The following is a 24,471-nucleotide window of genomic DNA, read 5'->3' on the forward strand; positions in this document are numbered from 1 at the left end:
CTAATTCAACTTTAAAAAAAAAAAAAATTGCACTGGCTGCCACCGTGTGAACCAAACAATTAAGTGCAAAGGTCCCAGGTAGAGCCTGGGGGCTGCAAGCTGGCATCCTCCACATGTGGACAAGAGGATGTCTGCAAAGAGAGTTCACCCTCCAGCTCAAATCCAACTAGCTTTCGATTTGAAAGGAGTTTAGAGAGGCACGTTTCCACCTACATAAACAGTGTGTTTCAAGACACAGTGTCTCCAAAATTCTCTAACTTTCAAGTGCCCTCAGTTGAAATTCTGGTTGTGGGGCGGAGGGTCAAAATACATATGTCCATGTTTGCCTGTGCTTTATAGGTATTTATGTAGTGGTGGGTGTGTTCAGTTTCCTTCACGGAGTCAAAGCTCCTGGAGGTGGAATCAGAAATCCAGGTTGAAATGCTGACCTCATAGATAAAGACACGTACAGTCAACCTGTCTCGGCTAATGAGGGCCTTTTTGTGTAGCCCGTGGAGAAGGAAATGGCAACCCACTGCAGTCTTCTTGCCTGGAGAATCCCATGGACAGAGGAGCCTGGTAGTCTACGGTCCAGGGGATCACAGAGTTGGACCTGACTGAGCACGCACACACATGCTTAGCCCATGTTGTAGGAGGTTTGGGGGCATTTTTCCTTTGTGTTCAATTTTTGTATTTTCTCAGCAGCAGCATAACTCTCTACCCTCCAGTCATGGCAGAAAAGCTCTTGCTGCTGTTGGAAAACCCTTGCAGGTTCTGCGCTGTTTTTTGAGAATGCAGCCCCCGCTGAGCGGGGTGGTGGGAAGCAGGCTGCGAGCGATCGCCTTGACCTTGACTCCCTGCTACCACTTGACCTGCATCTGGCCCCAGGTCGGGATGCGTGCCAGTCTGTGGGCTGTGCATCCCAGAGAGACCAGCCAGAGGAGCCCATCCATCATCTCGCAGGCTCTGCCTCCTGAGTTGTCAGGGCTCCCTGGGCATTACGAGCCGGGCCAACGATGAGCAACCCAGGCCTGGGCCCTGGCTCTCTGGCTGGTTTGAAGAATGGGTGCTGACATGTGAATTTTTTTGAGTGATTGACCCCTCCCTGCCCTAATTTGTCTGTCTGAAGAGTGGATAACAATACTTCTCAACTCTCTGAGAATAATATTAATAATGATTTTTTTTTAATTTGGCCAAGGTATCAACTCAGACCCTAGTCCTGCAAACCAGCCACAACTGCTGTGCATTCCCGGGTTCCCTGGGCGCCTGCTCTCGTTTCCTTCCCCAGGCCTGCCACCCACTGCCCGAAGTCTCAGGGTCCAGCGGCCTGGCCTATCACAGTGCCGGCACTAGTTCCTTTCTCTCCGCTTCACATCGATCCACTTATAGAGCTTGGCGCCTTTCTCCTGGCACGTGCAGAAAAGGAATCACAACCTGGCAAACAAACACACAGGCAAACACAGTCAGCTGCCCAAGACCTCTGTGCAGAGCACACTGAGGAATTTCATATGCCAGCCATAAAAAGGATTTTGGAATATTTGATGCCCTCCACGCATTCCAGTATTCTTGCCTGGAGAAGCCCCATGGATAGAGGAGCCTGGTGGGTTACAGTCCATGGGGTCACAAAGAGTCAGACATGACTGAGAGACTAAGCGCGCACGCGCACACACACACACACACACACACACGCACGCACGCACACACACACATACACGCATACACATACACACACATGCACACAACACATACACGCATACACATACACATGCATACACACACACATATGCACACATACACGCACACACATACACACACACTCATTCCCACTATCCCCTTCTTAGGGCTTCCTAGGTGGAGCTAGTGATAAAGAACCTGCCTGCCAATGCAGGAGACTCAGGAGACATGAGTTTGATCCCTGGGTCAGGAAGATCCTCTAGAGAAGGGCAGGACAACCCACTCCGGTATTCTTGCCTGGAGAATCCCATGGACAGAGGAGCCTCGCAGACTAGAGTCCATGGGGTCATGAAAGAGTTGCACATGACTGAAGCATTACCACATACCCCCTTCTGAAACAATCGCTGAAGCTCTAAGAAGCAAAGTCAATAATGATCTGTCTACCTACCCCACCTGCCCACCAAGCTCCATGCTGTGTCTCTCTCTTTCTTCACTGACCAGAAGTTCAGCGTTTCTCCCATTATGCTTTTGCAGAGCAGGTCAGCAGTCTCCACCTCTGCCTCCAGAGCCAGTGCCCTTAGCAGGATGTTGGCAGACAGAAGCCAGTCTGTTCCTAGCTTGGCCTCTCTCCCTATCTCAGCAGATTCTGCTGGAGGAAGACTGTCAGAGAGAGATTTAGCTCCCTGAAGAGCTGAATAATACCACTTCCCATCACCAGCCTCTAAGCCACCAGAAACGGAAAGCTGTTAGGTTCTTATTTTAAATGAGAGTTTTTCAGACACATAACAGTGCATTATGTATTTCTTTATGCTTTTCAATGCCCTTCCCCCATGGCCAGTTGATTGACATATTGATTATAGAGGCAGTGTGGCTGAAAGGTAAGAGCCCAGACTCTGGTGCTTGGCCCCTTGCTAGCTGTGTGACCCTGAGCGAGTTAAAGTTCTCTGCTGTGTGGTGCTCAGTCGTGCCTGACTCTTTGTGACCCCATGGACTGTAGCCCGCCAGTCTCCTCTGTCCATGGGATTCTCTAGGCAAGAATACTGGAGTGGGTTTCCATTTCCTCCTCCAAAAGTTCTCTGAGCTCCAGGTAAATGAGGGGTCATCTTGGTGTCTCTCTGATCCCTCTTATGTGACTCAGTGAGATATTATCTCAGAACTGGGCATGTGCAATGGTTGTTTCTTTGGGTGTCTGCTTTGATTTTCCTCCAAATTTTATGATGGGATTGTTGCTTTTATTTCCAAAGAAAGAGGAAGAATTTCAGTTGAACTTGGCAGGGCACTGAGATTCTGGCAGAACACACCCCAGCGCACCACCTAGAAATTGTCACATAGGTAAGGACATCCCTCCTGTTCAAGACAGAAGGAGTTGTGGTGCGGGGGGCAAGGGGTGGTCCTGCTAGCTTCCTCCATGCAGGCGTTTGGGTTAGTGTCTGTTTCTCTGCAATCACCATCTTTCCTACTGCTCACAGACCCAAAATGGTTCAGAATAACTGGCCGTAGCAGAATTTTTTTTTTTTTCCCAAGCAGAGTATTACTAGAAATGCAAACACTCAAAATTATCTCATTCATCTCTGGTGGCAGAGAATCCAATTGTTCGCTCTTGGTTTGAGTCCTCAGAGGGTGGGGCTGGCAGGAGGGCAAGGACAATTATGGCGACTAAATTTTAATCAACAGTTTCAGTGACAATATTGAATTAAAAAGTTACTAGCTACTAGTTAGAGCACGGCTCAGCTCCTACACGGGCAAATCAGTCATTCTGTGGTGATTAACATCTATTCAGAACAGAGAATGTATTATGGGTACCAAATTATCATAGGAATTAATGCAGTCTTTTTAAAGGGCTTAAAATATGTTAATAAATACAGTATTCCAGCACCTGCAGCTCAAGAAACTAAAGTCATTAAAGATGGATATAATTATATTTATTATTGCAGGGATCTAGGTGGGGGGGAAAACAGTTTAATGAGCATGAATGAAACAGGGGTTCTTTATTTAAAACTTCTTACCTAAAGAAACTGTTCCCTTTGAGGAAGGAGGTATTTCATAGAATCATTGAATTAGAGAACTATACAAAAGATAAATTAGAGACAGTAATATTCTAAGTTTGGGGCAATGAACTTCAGAGGTCCACTGGGGACATGGCAAAACTCTCCACTTCCTTGGCATTGAGCTTGCCATGGGATTCAGCATCCCCCAAGTTTCAGATTCCTCTACCTTCCCATTTATGTTTCACCCAAGAGCTCCAGCCTTTTTGCAGTTTCTAAAACATACCCAGCTCTTGCCCACCCCAGGGCCTTAACTTGTGCTTTTACCTTGGTCTGATGTTTATTTTATACCACTTCATTTGTACAATGCTAGGCTCCATCCCAAATTTTCCTTAGCAGCTCATTTAATCGTCACAATTTCTAATGGACTAAATCAATCTCCTTATCAGCTCCATTCGATAGACAGGGAAATGAGTCAAAGGGAGATCAAGGGCCTTGCCCTGAGTCTTGCTAACTTGAGGTCTCCTCTTTGCCACCAAGTTTTGTTGCTTCTTTGTAGGGTCGGCTACAACCAGCTCTCAGCTCATATGCTGTCTCTAACAGCTTAATCTCATTCATTCTCCCCCATTGAACATTTCAGGATCTAGCTTATCCTTGCAGCACTTATTGTGTTAGTTGCTCAGTTGCATCCGACTCTTTGTGACCTCATGGACTATAGCCTGCCAGGCTCCTCTGATCATGGGATTCTCCAGGCAAGAATACTGGAGTGGGTTGCCCTGGCTTCCCCCAGGGGATCTTCCCAACCCAGGGATTGCACCCGGGTCTCCCGCATTGCAGGCAGATTCTTTACTGTCCGAGCCACCATTATATGCATGTGTGTTTTCAGTTGTTTTCCTTTTCTGGCACTACCATCATGTCCATGAAGACAGCAACTGTTTTTGTTTAATGCTCTATCCCCAATCCTATTCAAGTAACTGACATTTAATAAGTACTGAATAAATATTTGTGTAATGGATCTTTGAATTCATATGTACAACATTTGCTGTCTGTAGCCAGAATAAATGGTATTTTTCATCTATCTGTCTATCCACATAGATTGACAAATAGGTGAAACAAAATTTTTTTTCAGATTTTCAAAAGGAGAAGGTAACTTTCTTTTTGTGATTAAATCCTTTTTAGTCAATTGATATAAAAATGGCAGCCTAGTATAACCATTTCAGTATTAAATCTGGGTCTTTAGTAGAGACAAAAAGTTGCAGAATATTTATAGAGATTAACTCCTATTTGACCGGTAAGTAATCAGAGAAGCTGAGAGGAGAAGCCACTTGCTCAAGTTAGGGAGGTGGTCAGGAATGGGTTCGAGAGCAAACCCTAGTGCTCTTGGCTCATGATCCAGTGTTGTTTATGCACATCTGCCTTGCTTACATAGTCACCCAAGCTGATAGCATCAAGAGAAATTCATCAGAAACAGAAGAGCACTTAAGACTAACTGTGGCTGCTGCTGAGAACGTTGTATTTGACAGGTCAGGAGCGGTAGATTGAAGCGCTCTTATTTTCTTAAATCTTGGGGGTGTTGGAGGTGAAAATTAACTGTCTGTCCTTGTGGCGGAATGCATTTGAAATGCTATTTCCTCTTATGAAGTGAAAGAAGAAAAATAAACACATATCATGTGGAATTAAAAATGGAGATCACAATTCTACACATCAGGCCCTAGAGGAAGTTACCACCTTTGAGAAACTATCTCAGTTCTCTGGTTTGCCAGCTTATTGGGAATATGGTCTGGCTCCTAAAATCCCCAACACCGTGAGTTGTTTTTTTTTTTACAATTTAGAAGCCATGGATTGCATTGAGAATGTGATTAAACTTTTGGGCCATATGCCCAGAGAAAAGGAATATGGACAAACGTGAGATGTTTTGCAGATTATTTCAGGGAGCTCATGGACACATTATTGTCCATTTTGTAGATCTCTAGAGACCCATGGATTTCGATTTAAGAAGTCCTGATAGCACAAAATACATAATAATATTAGTTAATTATAATAGATAATATTTATTAAGCTCTTATGTGTCAGACTTGGCTCATTAGATAGATAGGTATGCTTTATATGTGAATTATATGTATTATATATGTAAGTTTTTTATTTAATCCTCAGGTATCACAATTGTTCCCATTTTGCAGATGAGGAAGCTGAGACTTAGAAGAAGCTAAAGAAGCTGGAAAATATTGGAACCTGGATTAGAACCTAGGTGGTCTGATACCATAGCCACATAAAGTCAGGCATAGGACATTTTCATAAAGTAGGCCTTGACCATATTGTATGCAACGCTGTGGTAAATTCCATGGTAGAAGATACAGGCTAAATAGAATACCTTTAGAGTGTCGGCATCCCTGATAGCTCAGTTGGTAAAGAATGAGCAATCCAAGAGACCTGGGTTTGATCCCTAGGTTGGGAAGATCCCCTGGTGAAGAGAAAGGCTACCCACTCCAGTATTCTGGCCTAGAGAATTCCATGAATTGTATATCCATGGGATTGCAAAGAGTCGGACATGACTGAGCAACTTTCACTTTCACTTTAGAGTGTCAATGAAAGCTGTGAAGGGCTGGAGACTCCATGCTCCAGGTCTTTCATTGCCTCACAGGGAGGCAATCAGAATGGTATCAGGGTATCTCCTCTTTCCAAGAACTTCCCTCCACCCTCCCACATACTGGGAGACTGGAGTACCAAGGGACTAAATGGTGGTTCTTGTGGTTTTATTATTGCCCATGTTTAGATAGGGGCTTCCCTGGGGGCTCAGACAGTTAAGAATCTGCCTGCAATGCAGGAGACCCAGGTTCAGTCCCTGGGTTGGGAAGATCCCCTGGAGAAGGGAATGGCTACCCCCTCCAGTATTCTTGCCTGGAGAATTCCATGGAGCCTGGCGAGCTACAATCCATGGAGTCACAAAGAGTCGGACACGGCTGAGCGTCTAACACATACATATTTAGTTAACTTTCAATTTGAGAGTGTCTGTCATCAGATGGGCCGATGGGCCCTGTTTGAATGTGAAGCCATCTTAAGAATATTCAGGACCAACTGGACTGTCAGCACACTTTACAAGAGGCTATTAGTTTGAGATGTATTCAATTATTTCTTGCTTCCTCAGGAGGATAAATGGTGAACCCATTAGAAGTTGCTTGAGAATGTTCCTGTGACCACTTTTTCTTCCTTCTTTCCTTTTTGAAGGAAACAAAGCATTATTTTTACTTAGACATGGATGTCATTTATCAAGTTAGAACTAATAACTTGAATGAATTTGCATACTTCCATTGTTTTCTTTTTCATTCATTGGGATTTATCTAGTCATATCATTTGTGATTAATGTCCTAAGCGCGCGCTTTGGTCTAGGCTCTTGGCTGGGCACTGAGGATAAAGAAGTGAGTCAGATACAGCATGTGGCCTCAAGGAGTCTAGTAGGAGAACAGGCCATATAAACAAATCTGTGTAAAGCATTGTAGTGTGTGGTACAGTGTGGAAGCAGCCGCAGGAGTAATTGGTCGACTCACGTTCAGAAGATTATCACTGGCTACATGGACGGGAAAACTGTTCCCTAGAATAAGGATTCTTAAACTTGAGTAGGCATCAGAAACCCCCAGAGGGCTTGTTAAAACAAGATTAATGCCCCAACCTGAGATTCTAACTCCATATGTATGGGATGGGTCCCCAAATTTGCATTTCTAAGGAGGTTCTCAGATGATGGTAATCCTGCTGGTCCAGGGAACGCACTTTGAGAACCCCCTTTCTAGCCTTTCCAGAGGACAGATGATATAGAAAATACTCATTATTGTTTCTATGGCTTTATCCCCTAAGTTAAAAATATTTCATCCTCTTGTTACTGAGTCTAGGTTCACACCACTCACCGCACAACAGGCCGATAAATTGAGAGATAAGTTGTTGGGGCAAGGAATAAGAACTGTATTAACAAAGCAAGCAGACCAAGAAAGACAGTGGACTAGTGTCCCAAAGAATCATGGTAGTGGAGTTAGAATTCAAGCTTCTTTTATATTGAAAGGGGAGGGGTGTGGTTGATTGTTGCAAACTTCTTGGTGTGTGAATCCTTTGTTTTTGCAGCTATTCACAAAGGTCAGATCCTGATGTTTCTATAAACCTCCAACAAGTCAAATATTATTCTCTATTCTGCAACTTTTTAATCTCTATAAGGATGGAAAAGTATTATACCTTTAAAGCCAGAGCCTGGAGAATGGGCTCTCCTGTATAGTTTAGGCTATTGGTGGCATTCTTAACTTGTAGCAAAAAAACAAAGTTTAAAGTAAAAGAAACAGGTCCAATATGGAGTCATATTTGTTCTTCCCTGTTATACTCCCTCTGTCTTGTTTAAGGTTTCCTTATGAATGTGTATGCTTCTGTTCTCTCCTTTGAAAGTGTCATTCTGGGGGGAAGAAAGTGTAATTCTGTAGTAGTCTCTAGGTTTTCTTTTTTAAGTTCTTGACTTTGACCTCTCAAAGGAGGGAGCAGCGAGATGCTAAGAGAAATGATAGACCACTTAACATGAATCATGAGTTGTATAAATTCTAGTGGATATGAGGGTGTGAAGATGAATTTCTTCTGAAACAGTGGTTAGCACTGAGTCTCACAAAATACTGTGGATGTTTAAATAAACAAGGTAGTCAGATTTCAGATCCCCTCCTATACATCCTCAGGTCATCCCAGGTCCTGTGGGGCCCACATCATACTCACAGAGAAATGAAAGAGAGAGACAAGAGACCAAGGGACACCCAAAAAAAGTCTTATACGGTGAGAGTACTGCAGGCTTTTCATAAATAGAGTCATGTTTTTGGCTAAATGCAATGGAAAATATGAACTTGTGTCAGAAAACAATATCCAGTTTCTTGATTAATGATTCTTCTTCTTTTCCTTTATTCTTTTGGTCAATTTTGCATGGCAAATAAGAACCTTGTGGACAGAAAGATCATCATTTGTCAGTCCTTTTGCAGCAATTTTCCTAACAGTTCTTTCAGCTCTAAATGCTTTTAAGCATCTGTCAGTAGCATATAATAGCCTTAATGGGAGGGGAAAACAACAACAACAACAGTAACAACTATTCGTTGCATAAGAATGAACTGAGTGTCTCTCCCCTTCCTGGACCACAGTGAAAATGATCATCCGTCCATGTGTGGGTTTCTACACGCAGCTGTGCTGTTATTTTTTGTGTGTGGACCTTAAGTTGTCTTTAATTTTTATGTGTGGAGAAATGATGCCAATTGAGACAGAGAATGGACCCCCCCCAAAAAAAATTTAGTGTCTCAGTGATGAGACAAGTCAATAAACAGCTTGATTACTAATTCATTCAGGAACAAAAATAATGGCTTTCTAAAGTAGAATGACCAAATCCAATAACTAACTGTTTGTCAGGGCAGTAATAATGGTATTTGTATCTCTTTTAATTGGCTTTAACCTTTCCCTTCATGTGTGCAGTATTAAAAAATTAAAGAGGAAAGTATTTAGAGGCATGGATTTACGGCACTGCGTGGATTACATGCTTTTAATGAGGTCAGGACAATAAACCATCTGAGCAGAACCTGCTGCCCAGTGATGAATTACTCCCTTTTACAATAGATAGAAGACAGCCAGTGTGTGGGACACGCATGCTCGCAGAGTCATCTGTAGACCAGGTGATGCTCTGCTTCGCTATTGAGCTAACACAGAGTGTTTCCAGTTACAAGGAGCGTCCAGAACTTTTCAGAATACAGAGCTGCAATATACCAGGTGAAAAAGTGAAACTCGCAGAATAGAATGCCCAGTGTGTGTGTTAGATGTTGCCTCATGCATGTCTGTTATGTGCAGGTACATGTGGATAGACGAAGGAATGATGGAGAGAAGGGAAAGAGAGAGAATGGGAGGAATGGAAGGAGGGAAGGAGAGGGGAAGGGAAAGAAGTACAGATGATGTGGGAGGAGCATACTGTAGTGTTCTGGAGCTGGCTTGGATTGTCATGTAGCGGTGATTATGTAACACCCTTTCCCGATTCCATCAATACTGCAGCTGAAAATTGCACATGGTGGATGTATTGACCCCACAGAAATAAGCAAATGCTATTATAAACCAGAACTTTTTTCTAGAAAGCCAATTGTTAAGCTTTTGGACATACAACAAACACTGCTGGACATACAACAAACCAGAATGTTTACATCTAGAAAGCAGGTTGACTAGGAGAAGGAGTGGTCCATGAAGCAGGAGTGTTGGGAATGAGAAACAGGTATCTTTCCTCTTTATTGCTACAGTTTCCATACAGCATTTATTACTTTTATAGTAATAATAATAATAATTCCCTTTAAACAGTTCATTGTAAAATTGTTCCACAAATATCACTGAAACATTCTTTAAAATACAGAAATAGAATTAATCACCTTTACTTTGTAAGTTACGTACAGAAGACTTTGTACAAGGAAAAACAATTCAGACCAGTGATGGAATCAAATACTCAGGGGACTTAAGACTCAGAACACTCGGAAGTGTGTCCTTTGGTGGTGTAAACTTCCTCAGTCTTCCAAATCAAAAGGAAAACAGAATCACACACAGAGTGTGAATGGAGCCTGGCCCTGGAGTGGGTAGTGTTTGCAGTCAGATCCCACCCCACAATAAATTCTAGCGATGAACGTCTCATGGTGTCCACGTCCAGAGCTCATCTCCTCATGTTGACCAGTTAAGCCAAATCACCTCACAGTCTTTACCTAATCAGTAGCCTTGAGTTGACAGCGTGAAACATTGCTAATGAAGAGAAAAGCACTCCAGCCCAGAAACGGAGCTACAACCCCACTGTAAAGGTACCATCCATGGGGTCCAGCCAGTCTGTCACCAACCACCTAAAGTGATAGTGATGCTCCTTTCCCACTCTGAGATGCTGAGGTCTCTAGTCCACCTCAGTGAGGGGCCGAGTAAAACAGGCTCACTGTTTCACCTTCCTTTCCACACCACTGTCTTTCTTCTCAGTTCCATCTCCATGAACTCCAGGTGATATCCTACTAATGACCAAATTGCTCCAGTTTCCTAGGACTCTTACAAATGAAAGTCCCACGTTTAAAAGCCCATACCTCAACCATTCATGAAGACAGATGCTTGAGTTTATAAACATGTATTCATTCATTTGACATATTTCTGTTCCTGACCAGGGTTCTCAGTCTTCTTAATCAATTAAAATTGATAGGAGGCCAGATAAGAAACATAGGCAAGACTTTACTGGGGCCCCTGCTGCAACAGGAGGAGATCAAAAACAAGTAATAGTTTCCCTTGCTCACTGGCTCACTTGCTGAGGGGGTTGAGCTGGTTCCTTATATGGGGTGAAGGTAAAGGTATGTCCAGGGATCAGACCAGAGTGGTGGGTTAAATGGTTTGCCCACCCCTTGGTGGTGTGTGCAGCAGGCATGCGCAGTACCCTGCTTTTCCTCCTGACACTGCTTTTAGGGCTTCCCTGATGGGTCAGATGGTAAAGAATCCACCTGCAATGCAGGAGATCCAGGTTCAATCCCCGGATCGGGAAGATCCCCTGAATTAGGGAATGGCAACCCACTCCAGTATTCTTGCCTGGGAAATTCCATGGACGGAGAAGCCTGGCAGGCTGCAGTCCCTGGGGCCGCAGGGTCGGACACAACTGAGCGGCTGACACTTTCCCTTTTGCACTTTAACCCTGCTTTTGCTCCAGCTTTTCAGGAGTGTCACTGGGGTTTTCTGGGCTCTCTGTGTCTTGTCCATAATTTCCCCAATTGCACGTGCACGCAGTTGTTTTCAGTCCCTGAGAGTTTGTGTTTTGTTTCTCAAGGAGAAGTCTGTCCAGGCATAAGTACTGCTGCAAATGGTCTCAGGTCCTAGGTTCCAGCTGGTCTCACTTTTGTGTGCCTGATACTGGGTTTAGTGTAAAGATACAGTCATAAACCCATCAAACAAATACCTCACCTTCCTGAAGCTGACATTCCAGTAAATGGAGACAGACAGAAGCAAGTAAACCAATAAAAAACAAGGGAAAACAGAGTGTGAGTGATGTTTGAAACACAGTGAAATAAGGGTGCGGTGGAGAGTAACAGAGTATCCTCTGCTTCAGAGGATAGGAAGGGAAAACATTTCTGGAAGATAAACTTTGAGCTGAAATGGGAATGCCAGGGGGCAGCCAGCCATGGGCAGTCATAATATGAAATGTATGGAGGTTCCTTAACCTAAAAGCGGGTTTACCTGCTTTTAAGACTGGGTGCAGTGAAGGGCACTGTGGGTGCTTGCTTGCTTTCCTAGTATCTCAAAGCAAGTTTCCTGCTCCGAGTACTTCTGAGAAATGTCCAAGATGGGGATCATTTGTGTATGTGTGGCTGATGTCATGTTCTTAACTATGTCTGAGATGGTTTACTGGTCAATGGAGTGGAGAGCATGAGAGACAGGGCAGTCATAAGTTGAGGTGTCATCACCTGTGGCATCTCACAGTTGTGAGTTGTGTCCGTGCAATGTTAACAGAAAGACGGTGTGTTGAGGGGAATGTATGCAGACTTCGGATGAAGAAATAGCTGCGTGCAAATGTCAGCACTGCCACTTACTGTCACTCACATGGTATGGACCCTCTCTGATTTCTCAGAGCTGTCACCTGTAACGTGGGGATATAAAAATGCCCTCTTCATAGGGGGATGGTGAAAATGGAGTAAGGTCATGTCTATAAAGTGCCTGGCTCAGAGCATCCGGGAGCTTCCTTTTAGAGAAGTTTTTGGAAATACTATTGGACTGTGACTCCCCAGAGTGAAACTCATTGCATGGGGACAGGGAGGGCTCATTCGTGTCTTTGCTTCCATCTTTCTGTTGGCTGCAGCGCTGCAGTTTGAGACCTGAAGCTGTAGCCAAGTATCCCAAGTTGGGCAAGAAAATTGAAAATGCAGCTGTCATTCTTTAAGCACGATCTGTGGCAGAAGACAAAAGAGGCATGATAGGATGGGTACTCAGCAAGAGAAACACCCACCCCTTTCATCCTTTATTCAAGAGTTACCCTCTGCCCTTCCCCCAGCCCTTCTCCTTCTCTCTTGCTTCTTTTAGTTTTGGTTTTCTTTTGGTTCTCCCTGAAGCACCAGGGATAAAGCTTAGCTCAGAACCAACTGGTCAGAGTCCTTGAATCACATCCCATGTGCAGTGAGATTCATACAGCAAATGGCATTGCCTGAGAATAGAATTGTAAGGCCATGCATGAATGCTGACTCTAGTCCTAGGGGTAAAGGAAGCTGCGTGTGAATATGAAAATAAAAACTCAAAAACCTTGGGAGAAAAATAAACGTGACAGAAGCAGCCAGATAATGTTTTTATGTTTTCACCTTTAATTGACTAAAAATATCAATACAACATACTCCTTGGACAGTCTCCCCAAGCCCCCCTCCCCTCTTTTTAATGGGAGTGAGAAAAAGTGGTTTGGAGGAAGAATGCTCGCTGAATTGATAAAACAGTAGTTACCTCTGGGAAGTACAAGTGGGGACCTAGAAAGGCCTTTATTTTTTATTTTAAACACATTCATCGCTGTTTGATTTTGTTTTGAGCCAGCCTGTAGTACATTTTTTAATTAAGAACTGTACCTTTTTAAAAACCGATGAGGAAGAGAGACGAGTTACTTTCTATACAAGAAAGCTACGTTGTTTTTTAAGTAAGTTTTATTAACAAGTGACAATTACTTTTTTATGATACATTTAAGATAGTGAATTATGAATGACTGAAAATCCCCTCCAGCCTAATTGGGAACCATTATGTCTGGTAATTGCCACTGATTTCTGCAAACAGTCATTTTTCTCAGGCCTATTAACATAATTTGAATTTTTAATTGCCCTTCATAATTGTCTGTTGGAGCTAACAAACAGTCCCATTCACCAAAGGGTTTCAGGGGGTTTCACCCCCAGAGAACTCAGGCTGGAAACTCGAAAGACACTATTAGGACTTGGTGAATTGTCAAATTGAGGTGGCAGCCGTGGTGACAAATGTGACACATCTTTTTAAGGACCCACTGGGGTGATCCTTTTTCAGATTTCTGAATCACTGAGTTTGTCCACTTTGTTTTGAAGCTACCTCAAAAAAAAAAAAAAAAAGAATGTCACACTGTTAACAATTTTAACAAGGACTTTCATACTGGTACTTTATTGCAATAAGTGTGAACATTCTGGGAAAAGGGAAGAACATGTCCTGCCCCATTTCCTGTAGGATTTGTGGTGTAATTAACTTTGTGAATTCAGAGAAGGACAGAATTCCCAGTAGAGATACCTACATATCTTAATATATGTAGAATAACATTAGCTACAAAGACAATTTATGTTTATTTTTTAAGTTAAATTCAGAAAAGTACAAAGAGAAATATAGAGGAAATTAACTATAATTTTACTAATAGTAAATAGTATATTTTTGCATAAATGCATACATATATGTATACCAGTGTTTATATTTTCCACATAATTTAATATTCTTCTAAGATATTATTTTTAAGGACTACATATGGTCCAACATATGGATTCACCATTGGTTACTGAAGTATTCTACTCCTGTTGGATATTTAGTTTCTCAGTTTTTACCATTACAAAAAAGTGATGTGCGTTTCATATCCATCTCTGATAACTCCCTCAAGAAAATGTCCTAGCAGTTGCATATACCCTTGAATCATCCTCCAAGAAGTTGAATTTCACTATACATGCTCCTAGCAGTATATAAGAGTGCTAATTTTCCCTTACTTTCCTCAACATTAGACATTAACCTTTATTAAAATATTAGTCTAGTTGTTAACTTTAAAAATCCCATCATTTTGTAAAGTTGAATTTATTTGATCAATAGTGAAGTCAAACATCTTTTTCATCTGATTATTAATTTATAGCTTAGGTATGTGTTTTTGAACTCCAGTTCTTCCCCACACTGGCCATTTTTCCCTTTGAGTGTACTACTTTTTCTCACAGTCATAATCAAGATTTAAAAATTTTAGTGCTTTATTTAAACCTCTGGAGATAGCGCTGCTTCCAAGTGAGTAGGTTGTCAGTGCAAGAGAAACAACAGACTCTAGCCCAAAACACACAACTAGTTCAGGATCTACAGAAAGGAGGGTTGGGTCTGACCACTGCTGTCTGTCTCTTACACATTTGCCATAGGTGGGAAGGAATCATCTGTCTCTCAGAACAACATTAGCAAAACTACCCCTTGGGACCTCTGTCTTCCCCCTTCTAGTCCTTGATTTGGTCCCCTTGACACATCCCTAGGAAACCCTTTAAGAACTTGCACCTGGCTGAGAAGTGAGGGAATTAGGAAATGCCCATCAGAAACATACACTGGAGCTACTAGTCCAAAATACCAACTCACAAGCACTTCTCCCCACCCAGGTTCATAAGGTCCAGCATTAAGCAATGTCTAGGAGTTGACTTATTGGAAAAGACCCTGATGCTGGGAGGGATTGGGGGCAGGAGGAGAAGGGGATGACAGAGGATGAGATGGCTGGATGGCATCACAGACTCGATGGACATGAGTTTGAGTAAGCTCCGGGAGCTGGTGATGGACAGGGAGGCCTGGCGTGCTGTGATTCATGGGGTCACAAAGAGTCGGACACGACTGAGCGACTAAACTGAACTGAATCAATATATTGATGAGGAATCTGATACTTAATGATATGTAAGGAGCCACAGAAATAGTCAGCAGTTTCAGTGAGAATATCTGATGACTCAAATCTCTTTCCAAAGTTGGGAGCTTGAGCGTTCATTGAAGTACCTTTAACAAAGGTTCCAGCTGAAATCTTTATGAGAGTCACTCTGAGGCAGCCCATCTGCTGGAGTGAGCAAGTCTGAAGCCTAGTTATGTGTCCTCAACTGGGAAACTGTCGGTACTATTGCTGTGAATGCGTTCCAAGTGTGAATGCGTTCCACGATTCTTCATAACTTTTGAGATACATTCAGCAGGGACATCAGAGAAGGGTAGGTGCTAAATGAATTCCTACATAGAAGCTTCCAGGGCTCAGCATCTGCTGGTGACTCTGATGGAGACTTTTTTTTTTTTAAATAGCGACAGTTAGTTGTCAGTCCTGACACAGCCCACGCTTTCAAGTTGAAACTAACTCTTACTACTCTTATTTCTGTCACGTCCCCAAGAAACTCCAGCCATAGCCCACTTTTCTGTGATTCTCATCTCAGTCGGTACTTTGCAGACTTTGTTTCAAACTTGCTTTCCTTGAAGAGGCCTTGGAAAATCTTCCTTCATCAACTAAACAGAGGGAAGGAGTGTTGTATAGGTTTAAGGTAACATTACAAATCAGGGTTTCCAGCACTAATTTGGGCTTTCTTTTTAAAGATTAAATAATAAACAAAGACATCTTTGAGAAAAGGTGGTTTCCTTGGAATAAATTTTTAGACACTTGATAGCTGAGAGCTCCAAAGTTGGAGTCAGAAACTGGCTTGAATTCTAGATTTGATTTGCCACTTTCTAGGTTAAAAGTGGTGCTGTTGATGAGGGAAATGGGGTTGTTGTTAGAATTAAGTGAACTGACTTAGGCATACAGTACACTGTCAATAAGGATTTCTGAGTACATGCATGTCTTGGAGATGTGAATTCAGTTCCAAACCATCACAATTAAAGTGGGTATTGCAGTAAAGTGAGTTTCATGATTTTTTGGTTTCCCAGTGCATATAGAAGATATACTTACACTGTAGTCTAGTAAGTGTGAAATAGCATTATGTCTTTAAAAAAACAATATACATACCCTAATTTTAAAATAAACTGCCAGCCATCATCTGAGTCTGCAACAAGTTGCACTCATTTCTCACTGGTGAAGGGTTTAAAATATCGCACAAATCACCAGAACTTGACACAGAGAAGAAAGTGAACAAATGCTGCCAGAAAAATGTCTCTGTGGATTTGCTCAATGCAGGGTTACCATGAACCTGCAATTTGTACAAAATGCAATGTCTGTGAAGTACAGTAAAATGAAGTATACCTGTATTGTCTTCGTTATTGTTAAAAGCTGACCAAAATTATTGTATTCAGCAGTCACATTTCTGAGGTCATTGTTTGTTCCCTCCTCTTTTCACAGCCATCAATATTCCCAGCTGATTGCAGCAAGGCCCAGTCCTACTTTTAATGTGTAAATAGATAGGAAAAATATGGGATAACTTAAAAGATGCCAGATGAATCTCTGCCCTGAAGCCAACTGTTTATACAGCTCATTCAACTAACAAATAATTTCACTGGTGATTTATTGTTTTCCTCAGTGAAATTTTCCTTCATCCATCCATAATTAAAAAGGGTACAGAGCAGTAAATCGGTGACCCTGTCAAATAACATTTGTTAGCATTGAAAACTTAGGCATCATAGCTTTAAGACAGAAATACAAATAGGTTAGATTGAACCTGAGAAACAGATTTTTAACCAATTTTTTATTTTAGAAAATTAAACATGTGAGTGTGTGTGCATGCATGTGAGCACATGTGTGTTTAAAGACTTGAGGCCAAAATATAAAGTATATGTGACACCGTGTTCTTAGAACAGCTTAATCTCCATTGATACTGAAAACATTCTCCTTATTAGCAGTGAGCACATGCAATCTTTATAGTTTCTTTTAGAAGATGGTTCCTTTTTTTTAGTGACAAGAAAATTTTCCAAGCTCAAGGAATAGATTGAATTACCTACCTAGTTCATAAGTTGTCTTTATTCAAAGTCAGTCCAACTACCCACTTGCCCATAAGGAAGTGCTAAACGGAACAGTCAGTAAGCATCTCAGAATCTGATTGTAGAGAAAGAAAAGTTTAACTTCTTTTCTGAAGAAATTACAGAGTGGAAAAATGCAGAGTTTGGACCCCAACTTTTCTACCAAGCTAACAAACAGCTGTGGATTCCCACTATATAACATGATCCATGGATCTAATACAGTTCAGTTCAGTCGCTTAGTTGTGTCCCACTCTTTGCGACCCCATGAACCTCAGCACGCCAGGCCTCCTTGTCCATCATCAACTCCTGGAGTTTACCCAAACTCCTGTCCATCGAGTCGGTGATGCCATCCAGCCATCTCATCCTCTGTCATCCCCTTCTCCTCCTTCCCTCAATCTTTCCCAGCATCAGGGTCTTTTCAAATGAGTCAACTCTTTGCATCAGGTGGCCAAAGTATTGGAGTTTCAGCTTCAACATCAGTCCTTCCAATGAACACCCAGGACTGATCTCCTTTAGGATGGACTGGTTGGATCTCCTTGCAGTTCAAGGGACTCTCAAGAGTCTTCTCCAACACCACAGTTCAAAACCATCAATTCTTCTGCTCTCAGCTTTCTTTATAGTCCAACTGTCACATTCATACATGACCACTGGAAAGACCATAATCTTGACTAGATGGACCTTTGTTGACAAAGTAATGTCTCTGTTTTTTAATATGATGTCTAGGTTGGTCACAACTTTCCTTCCAAGGAGTAAGCGTCTTTTAATTTCATGGCTGCAGTCACCATCTACAGTGATTTTGGAGCCCAAAAAATAAACTCAGCCACTGTTTCCACTGTTTCCCCGTCTATTTGCCATGAAGTGATGGGACCAGATGCCATAATCTTAGTTTTCTGAATGTTGAGATTTTAAGTCAACTTTTTCAACCTCCTCTTTCACTTTCATCAAGAGGCTCTTTAGTTCTTCTTCACTTTCTGCCAGAAGGATGGTGTCATCTGCATATCTGAGATTATTGATATTTCTCCTGGCAATCTTGATTCCAGCTTGTGCTTCCTCCAGCCCAGCATTTCTCATGATGTACTCTGCATATAAGTTAAATAAGCAGGGTGACAATATACAGCCTTGACGTACTCCTTTTCCTATTTGGAACCAGCCTGTTGTTCCATGTCTAGTCCTAACTGTTGCTTCCTGACCTGCATACAGGTTTCTCAAGAAGCAGGTCAGGTGGTCTGCTATGCCCATCTCTTTCAGAATTTTCCACAGTTTGTTGTGATCCCACACAGTCAAAGGCTTTGGCATAGTCAATAAAGCAGAAATAGATGTTTTTCTGGAACTCTCTTGCTTTTTTGATGATCCAGCAGATGTTGGCAAATTGATCTCTGTTTCCTCTGCCTTTTCTAAAACCAGCTTGAACATCTGAAAGTTCTCGGTTCATGTATTGCGGAAGCCTGGCTTGGAGAATTTTGAGCATTACTTTACTAGCGTGTGAGATGAGTGCAATTGTAATAATGATGCTTTAAAAATTCTGGTGTTACCAGACACAAGTCCATGTGCCCAATGCACAGTGAAGTCAAACACACCGAAATGTGGGACTTCAGAGCAGAGAAAGGTTTATTGCAGGGGCCATTCAAGGAGATGGGTGGCTCCCCCTCAAAACCCCACACTCCTTGAAGGTTTTCAGCAAAGCATTTTTAAAGGCAAGATGAAGGAGGGGTGTGGTTGGTTGTTGCAGACTTCTTGGTGTGGGAATCCTTTGTTCTTACAGCTGTCCACATAGGTCAGGTCATGGTATTCCTATAAACTCCCAACATGACAAATGTTATTCTCTGGCCTGCAACTTTTTATCTCTGTATGAATGGGAAAATACTACACTCTTAAAGGTCAGAGTCTTGAGAATGGGCTCTCCTGTACATTTCAGGCTACAGGCCACATTCTTTTTTCTTTCTTAATTGGAGGCTAATTACTTTACAATATTGTAGTGGTTTTTTCCAAACATTGACATGACTCAGCCATGGGTGTACACGTGTCCCCCATCCTGAGCCCCCCTCCCACCTCCTTCCCCATCCCATCCCTCAGGGTCATCCCAATGCACTGGCCTACAGGCCGCATTCTTAACTGTAAGCAAAAGCAATAGAATACAGAGGTTAAAGTAGAAGAAACATCTAACATGGAGTCAGGTGTGGTCTTCCTTATTACAATGGGAGAGAAAGGATGGGAGGAATTAAAACCTACCAGTGTATTTCTCCCGTAAGGGTTCTGCTATAACAGAATGTCACTCTTTAATAAATTCTACTCACGTAAGAATGAACTTGATACAAACTGTGTATGCTTGTGCCTCCTGGACCAACTTATCTCTCCTACACTCCCTCCTTTCCCCGTCCCCACATTAACTGAGGACGCAGTACATCAGCTGACAATATAGAAGCCTCGTTAAGCCTCTAAAACGTGCGTAGTCTCAAAAGAAAGTAGCATTTTGAAAGAGACAGACAGTAACAACAGATATAATCATGAGGAAGAAAACACAGAATGAACGAAACGGCAATGACTATACCATGCACCATGAAGGACCACCTCAAGATAAGGTACTCCGTGTTGCTATTGATCACAAGTGAATTAATGTCAGAAAAAGAAAAGAACATTTGGTCTATCAGACTATGTCAGCCTGGTTTGAACATGTCTTCCCAGGGAACTGTCAAGTTTTCCCAGCCTCCATTTGAGGGGTAATTGTGCCAGTGACTCTGAATGCTCAGAGCAACCTTGCCACCTCACTTTTCTTTGTACATAACACTCAATTTATTGGAGCAACCAAGCGCCAAGCGCCACCGTTAACTTTCTTTAAAGTTGTCATCCTCATTTTTTTAACTTTTGATGCAATTTTAAAACTGTAGGAAAAAATACAACCACTCGAGCACAATTACCAGATTCACCACTTGTATATGTTCGCCCCATTTGTCAATTGCTTTATCATTCTTTGCCCCTCTTCTCCTCTTTCTCCCCATCCCTCTCTCCCCGCAAACCCCCCTTTCTTATGAGCATTTTTTTCCTGAGTCAGTTGAATAAGATGCTCCCATATCCAGCTCCTTGACCCCTGAATACTTCACTGTGTATTTAAGATGCTCTTACATAGGAAGTGTTAGTTGCTCAGTCATGTCTGATTCTTTGTGACCTCACGGACTGTAGCCCACAAAGCATCTCTGTCCATGGAAATCTCTAGGTAAGAATACTAGCCATTCCCTTCTCCAGAGGGGTCTTTCTGACCCAGGGATCAAACCCAGGTCTCCTGCACTGCAGGCAGATTCTTTACCATCTGAGCCAGCAGGGAAGCCTCCACTCCTACATAACTACAATACAAATCACCAAAACCACAACAACAGTAACAACAAAATTAGCACCTATAGAAGATAATCTAATCTTCCGTCCATGTTCAAACATTATCAGTTGCCCCTATAGCTCCTGCTTCTAGTGTAGTGTTCATTTCAGGGTCACACCCTGCAGCTTTGCTTTTGTGTCTTTTTACTCTCTTTTAATCTCACACATTTCCTTTGCTCTTCTTTGTCGTTTTTGATTATGACATTTTTAACATTTTATTGAAGTTTTACTATAAGTAAAAGCTTCTGATATATATATCTATATATTTCATAAATGTACAGTCCAGTGAATTTTCCACACATGGAACACACCCATGTTACTGGCACCAGAGCAAGAAATAGACCCTAAATACAGCACCCAGGAGCCCTCCTCAGCAGTTAACTTTTACTGTGCACATTGATTAGCCAAAAGAAGCGCGAATTCTTTTTGACCAGATTCAGCTCTTTCATTCCAGCGCATCTCCTGCTTATGGCTCTAAGATGTCTTGCTCGCATGGTGGATCAGACCTCTTGCTGCCATCTGATACCAGGAGGGGGCAGGACGTTGCTGTCCGCTGTGGTCTGAAGGAAGCCAAGAGTTTGGTTTAATGAAGTTAGACAGGGGAATGATATTGTTCACATCTAAGGAGCAGAACTCCTGTCTATGGTGATGGACCTTTTTGTGTTCCAGTTCTTTGGGGACCTTTTAAATCTGGTCCTTCTGCACTTGACCATGTGCAGTTTGTACCCCTGGGACTTCCATGAAAGGTACTGGGGCTGGACAGTAAGCTCCTGTCAGGCAGCATTCACTGGTTTACATGCTCTGGGGGCATTCCTGATTCCCCAGCCTGCTTTAGGCCACATCCAATGCCTCCTGAGCAGCAGTAACCTCTGTTTATACCAATGCTTTTACTGGGGGGATGATTTCATTCCTATCTAGGGCCCTGATCTGACTCTAGGCTGCATGGAACAGCGACCCTGTCCGTTTTGACTCCCATGTGGCCCCAGTGGTGCCCGATGCTTAATAGACAATAAATAGCTGTGATGTGGAAGAAGGAATACATCAGTAGTGCCTTCTAACAAACAATAAGATCATGACACCCTGAAATATGCTTCAACCCAGCGTAACCCCTTTTGGCATAAAACAAAAGAGATTAAAAAAAAAAAAAAGAATAGAGATGGATCGTTCTGGCTCTGAGAATTTGAGAATGTTTTGCTTGTTTTCGTTTTAAATGGGAGAAATCACACTTTTGAAAAATGCCTAAATTCGTCCTTACATATACATCAGTTCAGTTCAGTCACTCAGTCGTATCCGACTCTTTGTGACCCCATGAATCGCAGCACACCAAGCCTCCCTGTCCATCACCAACTCCCGGAGTTTACTCACTCATGTCCATCAAGTCGGTGATGCCATCCAGTCATCTCATCTTCTGTCGTCCCCTTCTCCTGCCCTAGTAGACACTTAAAAAGCATCCATTTCTAATTAATTGTTTTGAGAGCGTAGTACTACTTTAGCAGGGAAGCTGCATGTTGCTATTTTCAAGAAATTCTATATTTGTCCCATTGTATTACTTTGTTTAAGAATCACATTTAGCCAGGCCTCATTTCAGTGTCTATTCTTAACATTTGCTGTGGAGGAAGTTCTGTTTTACTAAACAAGCAGAGCCTGATTATTCAGGAAAATACAGATTATAAAAGGTTTGCAAGCAAAAGAAGGTTTTGAAAGTCAAACCTTTGAATGGGTTGTTTTTTGTTTGTTTGTTTGTTTGTTTTTTTATTAGTTGGAGGCTAATTACTTTACAATATTGTAGTGTTTTTTGTCATACATTGACAAGAATCAGCCATGGTTTTACATGTATTCCCCATCCCTATCCCCCCTCCCACCTCCCTCTCCGCCCGATCCTTCTTGGTCTTCCCAGTGCACCAGGTTTGAGCACTTGTCTCATGCATCCAACCTGAACGGGTTGTTTTTAAGAAGTTAAGTAGGCTCCGCTGTCTTTTCTTCCACTTTTTCCCTTCCATATGAACAGTAATGATGATAGTAATACAAGTGGATGCTTTACTCGGTAACAATAGGAAGTCTCACCAAAACCCTCTAAACTGTAGAACTTGATCTTTGGGGCACACACTTAAAACTGCCGCCTTTGGGTTCTCAAGTGCTGACGATCTGGGGTGCGTCGTTTGTGCTGTGTGACCCCGTCTCAAATTAGGGCTGACCAGTAGTAGCTCGGGGCTTCCCTGGAGGCTCGGTGGTAAAGAATCGGCCTGTCAATACAGGAGACTTGAGTTGGATCCCTGGGTTGGGAAGACTCCCTGGAGGAGGAAACAGCAACCCATCCCAGTATTCTAGCCTGGGAAATCCCACGGAGCAGCCCCGACGGCTACAGTCCATGGGATGGGGCTGCAAAGAGGCACACGTGCCTGAGGACTAAACAGCAAGAAGTAACAGCTAGGCAATCAGGAGTGCTCCTGGCTTAGTGAATGGTTAGTAGCAAAGGAATGTATCTGAAATATACATTTCCTCACTACTTTTTCAACCTAGTTTTCTCAGCCACTATGGTGGATAGTGATGACTTACAACTCCAGTGTGACATTTTAAGAGAACCGGTGAGGCAGGGGGAAGGTAGTATAAGTGTAAATGTAAAAGATACGGCTCATTCTGTCTTTGAAATTGTTGGTGTGAAGAGAGCTCAATAGTGTTTTATTTAAACAAGGTCGGCTCCGACCTTGATTGACTTGTAGTAAATTGCCTGGTACAAGAGGCAAAAGGAAGTGGAGAGAAAAATGGCAATCAGCACCAAATGTTTCACGCATTGATTGACAAGCACCAGAGATGTGCTAGAGTAAGATAAATTGGCCAACAGGGCCCATCTTGACAGCTCCTGAGATGGGAAAATTGTTCTTGTTAATTTGCTGCGGGAACCTTGTCATTTATGGAATGTACACGTGAGTGTCTCCTAATTGTATAAACAAAGTTCAGATTCCTTCGCAGCTTTGTGCTGTTCTCAGATTTGGTAATTTTTTGGTCTGAATCACCAGGATGCATTTGTAAACAGCTTTTGAATTGGGGGAGAAAAGGGGAAGCAGTGTACCTGCTTCAAGCTGGCATCTTCCACTGCAATATAGGAAATTGCTTGGCAGACATTTTCCTCTTAACAATAGGTTTCAAACAAACTCATGTGCAGAAGCTTCCTTTCCATCCACTTCCCATGATCTTCTTCTGGTGTGATGGATCTTAATTGGCTTTATCTCATCACAGGCAAGAATTGGCAGTTTTTAGATATGTGAGTTTGTTTTTAGAGATTTGAGAGTGGCCAAAAAAATCCTTCATAGGTTTTTCTTACCTTCACCCCTTCGGTGTTTCATTCTCTTTCAGCTGTCCCCTAGCATCCGTTAATTTCCATTGGAGTTTAGTTGCTTTATAATGTGAGTACAGCAAAATGAACCAGTCAACATACATACATCTGCTCCCTTTTGGACTTCCTTTCCGTTCATGTCACCACGGTGCATTAACTAGAGTTCCCTGTTCTATACAGTATATTCTCATCAGTTACCTGTTTTATACCTTGTATCAATAGAGCATATGTGTCAATTCCAGTCTCCCAATTTCTTCCATTCCCCCTCTCCCCACTAGCATTGTTTTTCTAGAACTTTCCCTCCCCTGTCTCCTTCCACCATGCTGAATTAATGATTGTCATTTCTCAGTCCCCTCTTTACATCTCTTTCTATAAATTCAACTATAATTTGTATTGAGTAGTGGGCAGCCTGCCAGAGAGATCCATCTATCAGTCATCTTTGTGTCTTGTTTGCCATTT

The 24,471-nt window shown here is 42.4% G+C and overlaps 1 protein-coding gene across 7 annotated transcripts in view; it reads left to right on the forward strand.

Moving 5' to 3' along the window:
• TENM2 (teneurin transmembrane protein 2) overlaps positions 1-24,471 on the forward strand; it is a 1,355,454-nt gene that overhangs the window by 889,709 nt on the left and 441,274 nt on the right. The gene's annotated exons all lie outside the window — the stretch shown is intronic.

The sequence above is a fragment of the Odocoileus virginianus genome, chromosome 3 (genome assembly GCF_023699985.2).
Source record: "Odocoileus virginianus isolate 20LAN1187 ecotype Illinois chromosome 3, Ovbor_1.2, whole genome shotgun sequence".
Lineage (NCBI taxonomy): Eukaryota > Metazoa > Chordata > Mammalia > Artiodactyla > Cervidae > Odocoileus > Odocoileus virginianus.